Source organism: Nicotiana tabacum, chromosome 6 (genome assembly GCF_000715075.1).
Source record: "Nicotiana tabacum cultivar K326 chromosome 6, ASM71507v2, whole genome shotgun sequence".
NCBI classification, from domain to species: Eukaryota; Viridiplantae; Streptophyta; class Magnoliopsida; order Solanales; family Solanaceae; genus Nicotiana; species Nicotiana tabacum.
The window spans coordinates 205938084-205946762 of NC_134085.1; the positions used below are offsets into that span (position 1 = coordinate 205938084).

The 8679-nt window shown below is 42.9% G+C and overlaps 1 non-coding gene across 1 annotated transcript; it reads left to right on the forward strand.

Annotated features, from left to right (window-relative positions):
* Positions 1–7463: 7463 nt before the first annotated feature.
* On the forward strand, positions 7464–7566 carry LOC142182394 (small nucleolar RNA R71). The gene has a single exon (XR_012711229.1). It is a non-coding gene; the product is annotated as a small nucleolar RNA R71 (small nucleolar RNA).
* Positions 7567–8679: the final 1113 nt, after the last annotated feature.

Consider the following 8679-nt stretch of genomic DNA (forward strand, 5'->3'; position numbering starts at 1 on the left):
TTTTCTCTAGGCTAAATTACCTCAAGAAAATTATCTAAAGGATCCGTCATCAGGAAGAGTCTGCATTTTCGTTTTTTTATATGCTCGACTTAGTCCCAGCTATTTAACTACTTTAAACTAATACCAAAACTAAATCACAACCAAAACAACCAAAACAAAATAAAATCAACCAAAATCAAATAGTCAAATAACAACTACATATGTACAATGAAGCATACCCCACCCCCACACTTATAATCAAGACATGTCCCCATGGCTGTAAAAATTTTAAAGAATAGTGAGGTCGAGGTACTTCCCTGAAGGTCACTCCTAGTCGGAGATGGTTTCTGGGCTCACATTGCATGCACGACCCAAAGCTCTTAACCAGCCCAAGAACTTCTTTTCAGACTTCACTTGTCTGTCATCAACCACCTCCACTCGGGCACCTAAATCTATGACTGAAGTACGTAACCCAGCCATCTCTTGTTCCAAAGCGGTCATGTGTGTGCTCCTGCGTGGCTGTGAAGATGTGGATGCCCTAGATGGTGCTGGAGCTGCATCCTCGTGCTCTGGGACCTGGTGTTCGGCACTCACATTCTCCTCTTCTTCATCTGAATCATCAGAGCTACCACTACTTTCCACCTTCGCTGCTACTAGTTCCTTTCCCGTGGTGACCTTGTCAATGCGGAACTTCCGGTCCTTTCTTACAAGGCCATCCGCAGCTAGATTTTCGGGCACTCGAGCATCCCTACAAAGTTGAGTTACTAAAGAAGGAAAGAAGAACCCATACCTTTTTACTCGGCTGCGGACGAACATCTCGTCATATATTACTTTTGCCACATCAAAGTTGTGCCTATTGACGAAGCACCAAATCAAAGCGGCTCTGGGCCCATTCACCTCAGTAGTATTGTGGGATGGAATCAAATAGTTGTTGATTAGGTACAACCAGCATTTTGCTTCAGAGGTGAGTGTGGAGGAGTGGAACTTCTCAACATATCGCATCCAAACCACTTCTTTTCCCGGTGCACAGATAGTTTCAATGAATCGTTGTCACTTTTCCTGCGTTGGGTTGTGGCCATATTCATAGAAGTCATCATAATCAATCACAGGTGGTGGTAGCTGGTATGCCACCCTTATTGCCTTAACATAGGCATTCACCGCTTTGCCCCGTACTGTGACAATGCCATTGTGATGCTCAGGCACGTTGGCATAAAATTACCTTACAACCATAACATTGCCTTCACCGGGCTCATTAATGAAAGTTTGGAGCCCACGTCTCATCAGCTCTTCATACATGTGAGGGAAATTTCGCTGGAGTAATCGGACTTCAATGTCCCTTTCAGGAATTGGCTTCTTAGAAGCCTTCTCAGCAAAGCGGTCCTGGGCTTTACCTGAGACAAATTTTGTATCATCAAAAGGGCGTGCAGGTGCAGCCCCTCGCGACCTGGAGGTTTGTATGCTAGTTGATGGACCGGTGGTGCGACATTTCTTTGATGGAGCCATGGTACCTGCAAATCGGGAACAAATAAGTACCTCCCAACACCAAAAAGTGTGACGCACTGCGGTTACTCAGACTTCACGCGCATACGTGGTCACAATTGTATAATTTTAGTCATTGAGGCCTTTTTACAAACACCTTATGGACGTTAGGTACACACAACCCATTCCAAACAATTTGCAACATGAACCCACCACCAAATCTCCCAAATGTCAACAATCAAGTAAACAACACTCTATAATTCTCACAACTCATAAATACTACAATAATTACTACCAATTCTACTATTAATCAAACAAAAATAAAGATAAATATCTGAAAAAAAACATGCTTAAACACACCAAAATCTGCAGGGATTATTTGAAATAAAGAGAAAAAATTGGAGCAAGATGAACATACCTTTAGTGATGAATATTAGAGAAGAAGGGGAAGGGGAAAGTTTGTTGGAGAATTGGAAAACTTTGAAAAAGATGAAAAAATTCTGGAGAAGTGAGTTGAAGAAGAAGGAATTAGGTAGGGTTTGCTTAAGTGTTGGCGGCGTGAGTGTTGGTAATGGGAGGGGTTTGGGCATTGGGGGTTATTAGAATGGGGGGGGGGAGTTAGACTAAAGAAAAAATAATTGAAAAATAAAAAAAATCAGAGCAAAGAACAAACAGTCGTGTATCAAAGGCTGAACACTATTAGCGTGTTCATATGCGCGATCGCGCTAAATTAGCGCGTCCATTAGCGCGTTCAGATGCGCGATCACACTAGTAGCGCGTTTAGATGTGCGTTCAGTAGCGCGGCCCAGGCAGAATGTTTGCGGCATTTTAGCGCATTCTTAGCGCGCCCAGATGCGCGGTCGCGCTAGTAGCGCGTCCATGAGCGCGCCCAGATGCACGATCGCGCTAACTGGGCTTCAAAATTCTAAACTTTCACCTGATTTTTTTTCATTTTTGATTGCCTTATCATCCGCCATTGTTACCTGCATTGGTTAGCATTTTCAAAAACTCACAATTAATTACTACTACGACCGTCGGGTTACCGCCCAACCAGCGCCTTAGTTAATGTCGTGGCACGACGTAGATTAAGCTCATTTAAGGCTCGCTCGACCTTTGCGGTTCAACAAGAATTATTACGGACAACTCTTTCATTTCCTCCATCCCCACATATAGTTTTAGTCGTTGTCCATTAAATTTGAAAGTGTTAGTGCCATCTTGTCTGGTTATCTCCACAGCCCTAGACGGAAACACTTCGGTCACCTTGAACGGCCCAGACCATCAGGACTTAAGCTTACCCGGAAACAATCTCAACCTTGAATTGTACAATAATACCTTGTCTCCAGGTTTGAAATTTCTGTCCACAATGTGTTTGCCATGCAATCTCTTCATCCTCTCCTTGTAGAGTCTCGTTCTTTCAAAGGCGTGATATCTGAATTCCTCCAACTCATGCAACTTTGCCAGTTGAGTTTCTCCAGCTTCATCAGGGTTCATGTTCAATTGCTTTAGTGCCCACCAAGCTCGGTGTTCTAGCTCCACAGGTAGGTGAAAGGCCTTCCCAAATACCAATTTGTATGGTGACATACCAATAGGTGTTTTGAATGCAGTCCTATAGGCCCAAAGTGCGTCGTCAAGCTTTTTCGCCCAATCAGTTCTTGTGGCGTTTACAGTTTTAGTGAGTACACTCTTGATCTCACGGTTTGAGACCTCTACCTGCCCGCTTGTTTGAGGGTGATATGGGGTTGCTACCTTGTGGTGCACATAATATTTAGCCAACAACTTTTCAAAGACACGATTGCAAAAGTGCGTGCCTCCGTCACTAATGATGGCCCTCGGAGTCCCGAATCGGGTGAATATATTCTTCTTCAAGAATCTGACCACCACTCTCGAATCATTGGAGGGGAGTGCTGCAGCTTTCACCCATTTGGATACATAATCCACAGCAACAAGTAGGTACTTATTGCCGTAAGAACTGACGAAGGGACCCATAAAATCAATTCCCCAAACGTCGAACACCTCAACTTGCTGAATTGGATTCATGGGCATCTCATGTCTACGGGATATGTTTCCCATTCTTTGGCATTCATTGCAGCCTTTTACCCATTGGTGAGCATCCTTAAAGATTGTTGGCCAGTAGAACCTTGCCTCTAACACCTTTGCTGCTGTCCGAACTCCTCCAAAATATCCTTCATAAGGTGATGCGTGACAAGCCTGCAAAACAGAACATTGTTCTATCTCGGGGACGCATCTTCGGATCATGTTATCAATACAAATTTTAAACACATGCGGTTCATCCCAGTCTTAGTTTCGGCAGTTGCGATAAAATCGTTTCTTTTGAACATAGGAGAGTTCATATGGTTCAATGTCGCAGGCCAAATAGTTTGCAATATAAGCGTACCATGGAACATCTTCCACACTTGTGGCTAGCAGTTGCTCGTCTGGAAAAGTTTCCAGAATATCCTCAGACTCAATTGCATTTTCAGCACCTTTAAGGCGCGACAAATGATCAGCGATTTGGTTCTCCATTCCCTTACAGTCACAAATCTCCAAGTCAAACTCTTGCAAAAGCAGCACCCAACGAATTAGGCGCGACTTAAACTCTTTTTTATCAACCAAATACCTAATGGCTGCGTGATCTGTGTACACTATCACTTTCGACCCGATCAAGTAAGACCTGAACTTATCAAAGGCGAACACAACAGCCAACATTTCTTTTTCAGTTACCGTGTAATTTAGCTGAGCACCACTCAATGTCCTACTTGCATAGTAAATAGGGTGCATTACCTTATCCTTGCGCTGTCCCGACACGGCTACCACATCGTAGTCACTAGCATCACACATGAGTTCAAACGGTTGCTCCCAGTCGGGAGCAACTACAATCGGTGTTGTGACTAGCCGCTTCTTCAGTTCCTGAAAAGCTACCCTACAATCATCAGAAAACACAAATGGGTTATCTTTTTCGAGCAACTTACAGAGGGGATTTGTGATCTTGGAAAAATCCTTGATGAATCGCCGGTAGAAGTCGGCGTGTCCCAGGAAGCTACGAATAGCCTTGACTGATGTTGGAGGTGGAAGTTTTTCTATCACGTCGACTTTGGCTCTGTCCACCTCAATCCATTTACTCGACACTAAGTGCCCCAAGACAATTCCTTCTTGTACCATAAAATGGCACTTCTCCCAATTTAGCACTAGATTCGTCTCGATGCACCTTTTTAGAACACGGGTTAAATTTGCTAGGCATTCATCAAACGAATTTCCCACCACTGTGAAATCGTCCATGAAGACCTCCATAATGTCCTCCACCATATCTATAAAAATGACTATCATGCACTGTTGGAATGTTGCAGGTGCGTTACAAAGGCCAAATGACATTCTCCTAAAGGCAAATACTCCGTAAGGGCAAGTGAATGAAGTCTTTTCCCTATCCTCCGGGGCAATAGAAATCTAGTTGTACCCCGAGTATCCGTCGAGAAAACAGAAGTGTGACCTTCCTGCCAATCTATCCAACATCTGATCAATGAAAGGAAGTGGGAAGTGGTCTTTCCGGGTAGCCAAGTTCAGCTTCCTATAATCCATACAAATTTTCCATCCTATGACGGTTGTTGTAGGAATCAATTCGTTGTTATCATTCTTAACTACCGTCACGCCACCTTTTTTTGGTACACATTGAACTGGGCTAACCCAGCTACTGTCAGAAATTGGGAAAATGATCCCCGCATCTAACCACTTGATCACCTCTTTCTTCACTACTTCCTTCATATTGGGGTTCAGCCTTCTTTGGTGTTCTCTGGAAGGTTTGTATACTTCTTCCAGCAGAATTATATGCATACAGTATACGAGGCTGATTCCCTTTATATCTACCATGGTCCACCCAATAGCAGTCTTGCACTCCTTAAGTACCTGCAAGAGTTATTGAGTCTGCATATCTAGCAAACTAGATGAAATAATAACAGGTAATGTGGAGTTAGGTCCAAGAAACTCATACTTGAGATGGGCTGGCAATGGCTTTAACTCCAACTTTAGTGATTCTTCGATTGATGGCTTGGCTGGAGGAGCTTCTCTGTTCTCCAAATGCAAGGGCTCAAATTCAAGTGTTCTATCCTATAACCCTCTACTTTCTAATGTCATTACCCATCTAGCCAGTTCTTCTCCCTTTACCTTATCAAAGTTCATCAGACACGCAGCAAGGGGGTCTTCAATAGTCAGCAGTTCATCATCGGTCTCTACAATTACCTCCACGGAATCTATAAAAGAGCAATTGGCGAATTAACTTGGTCGCCTCATAGATTTTTGCACGTTGAATGTTATTTCTTCATCGTTCAACCTCATCATTAACTCCTCAGTTTCACAATCGATTAAAGCTCTCCCCGTGGCCAGGAATGGTCTTCCCAAAATTATGGGAATCTCTTCATCTACTTTATAGTCTAAGATTACAAAATCTGCAGGGAACACAAATTTCCCTACCTGAATCAACACATCATCCAGAATACCAGAGGGTCGTTTTACCGTCCTGTCAGCCAGCTGTAACAATATAGAGGTGGGTCTAGCTCTTCCAATACCCAACCTTTTATAAATTACCAGGGACATAAGATTAATATTGTCCCCTAGATCACACAGTGCTTTAGCAAAGGCAAAATCACCAATAGTGCATGGGATTGTAAAGCTCCCTGGGTCATATAGCTTTTCCGCAATTAGTCTAGTCACCACTGCACTACAGGTTTGGGTGACTGTGGCTAAGTCTTGGAAATTGAATTTTCGGGACATTAAGTCCTTCATCATTTTTGCATACCAGGCATCTCTTTCAAAGCATCAATTAAGGGAATGTTTACCTGGATTTGTTTTAGAATTTCCAAGAACTTCTTGTATTGCTCCTCTTTTTGGTACTTAGCTAGCCTCTGAGGAAAGGGTGCATGAGGTCTCTTCTTCCCAATCATTTGGGATCGATCTTTATCAGCCGCTACATCAACCACTAGTTCCTGTGCTATTTCAGCTTCTTTCTCGGTCTCAATTTGAATGCTACCTTCTTCCTAGGTAGGCTAGACTATCACTTCTGTCAGTTTTGTTGATTCATCCAACCCTATGGTCACTGATATAAGTGTCTCAGCTTCCTTGTCTTCTCGAGCCCTTTCTTGCTCTACATCCAAATCTCTGCCATTACGTAAGATCACCCCCATCAACTACTTCGGGACTTGATCTTTTGGATTTACCTGGGTATCTGTGGGTAGTGTTCCATGAGGGCGATTGTTTAGAGACATCGAAATTTAGCCCATTTGTATTTCAATATTCTTGATCGCCGAGTCATGTGCATCTACTCTCATACTAATCTTTGCAGTAGACCCAATGACCTGTTGCATCATTGCTTCAAGTCTAGCAAACCCATCTTCCTGCCTTTCACTGTACTGCTACTGAGGAGGGTGATACCCCTGCTGTTGATTCTGATTACTATATCCCTGTGGCCTTGGGTAAGGTGCTATATTGTTGGGGGTCTCATACCTCCCATGTTTCCACTGTTGAACTATGATTGGGCTGGCCTGTATTGCTGATTTTGCTGACTCCAATTCTGACCACCCTGTTTTTAGCCTCCATAATTAGACACATAGTTTATATCTTCAGGGTAGTGCTGATGATCATGTCCTGCAGGCCACTGATTACCAATTGGCTGACTAATGCAAGATGTGCACAAGCCCCTATTAGTAGTATCTACAATATGTACCTGCTGTTTTTGCCCTGACTCTTCCACCCTTTTGGTGAGTATGCTCATTTGTGTCAATAAAGTGACCATATTTTCAGCCATTGAATTGGATGGATCTAAAGGCACTGAGTGCACCACTAGAGTGATAGGTGCATTTCTGGTTATCCATCCTGAATTTTGCGCCATCTTGTCAAGCAGACCTTGACCTTCTCTCCATGTTTTACTCAAGAATGCTCCACCTGCTGACGCATCAACAATGTTTTTCACGCTGTCTGACAATCCTATGTAGAACCGTTGTCCCAATATCAAATCTGGAATGCCATGGTGCGGACATATGACCAGCATCCCTTTAAAATGCTCCCATGTTTCATTCAATGTTTCCATTGGCCTCTGTTTAAAACTCAAAATGTCATCAACCTATTGCGCGGTTTTGTTGGGGGTGGAACTTGTTCACGAATTGCCTGACTAACTCCTCCCAAGTTGTTATGGAATTTAAGGGGAGTGAGTTTAACCAGGTGTGGGCAGCTCCGGTCACTAAAATGGGAACAATAGCAACTTGATTGCTTCTGGAGTTACATTGGGCTGTCTTTGGGTCTTGCAGATTGACAGAAAATTTTTCAAGTGCTGTTGAGGATCTTCGACTTGTGACCCTGAAAATAGCCCCTTGTTTTGCAACAAATGCAGCATGTTATTCGTGATTTGGAATGGTTCAGCTTGTATCTGCGGGACTAAAATTGAGGTGGCCAAATTTTCAACTGTGGGTTGTGCCCAATCATAGAGAACCGCCTCGGGCACAAGAGGTGTCATTGGTGCTATTGGTACAGCTGGGTGTTCTTCGTGATCTCCCATTGCTGTTTCGATTGGATAAGTTGTTTGTTGTTGTCTGTTTCTCCGGTTGGCCCAGTTCAAGGCCTTGAAAACTTTCTTGGGATCTGAAAATGCTTCAAATACTCCACCAGTTCTCGATGAGTTTCTAGGCATGCACCTGTGCAACCAAGTCAACAAACGTTAAAAATTTCAATGTAAAAATTGGGTGTAGAGAAAACTAACTACACTAAGAATTTTTTTTGTACGTCTTTCAATCGCAATTGATAATACCGTTAACTCCCCGGCAACGACGCCAAAATTTTATCACGCTCAACTAAGCCTATTAAAAGACTATGCGGGGGTTGCAAATATAATCCGGGGTATTATGCCCCGAGTCAAATCCCACAGGGAACTAACGTATCAAGAGAAGTCTTTGAAGTACTAAATTCTTATTAGTCAACCTCCTCAAACTTTGTGAATACAAGTGGTGTTATAATTACTACGACATCTATTCAAATCAATAAAACAAAGGTTAATTAATACGCAAATGTAGACAATTGGAATAAAGGCCTAAGGTAATGGCTTCCCACGTTGTAGATTTCCTTAGTCGTATATTTCTTATAGCTAAGAATTAGTTATCTCTATCAATCATGAACTCTCCAACTATAATAACTTTCTCTCAAGTAATTATGATAATTTACTAGACGCACTCTCTCAAGCTACGC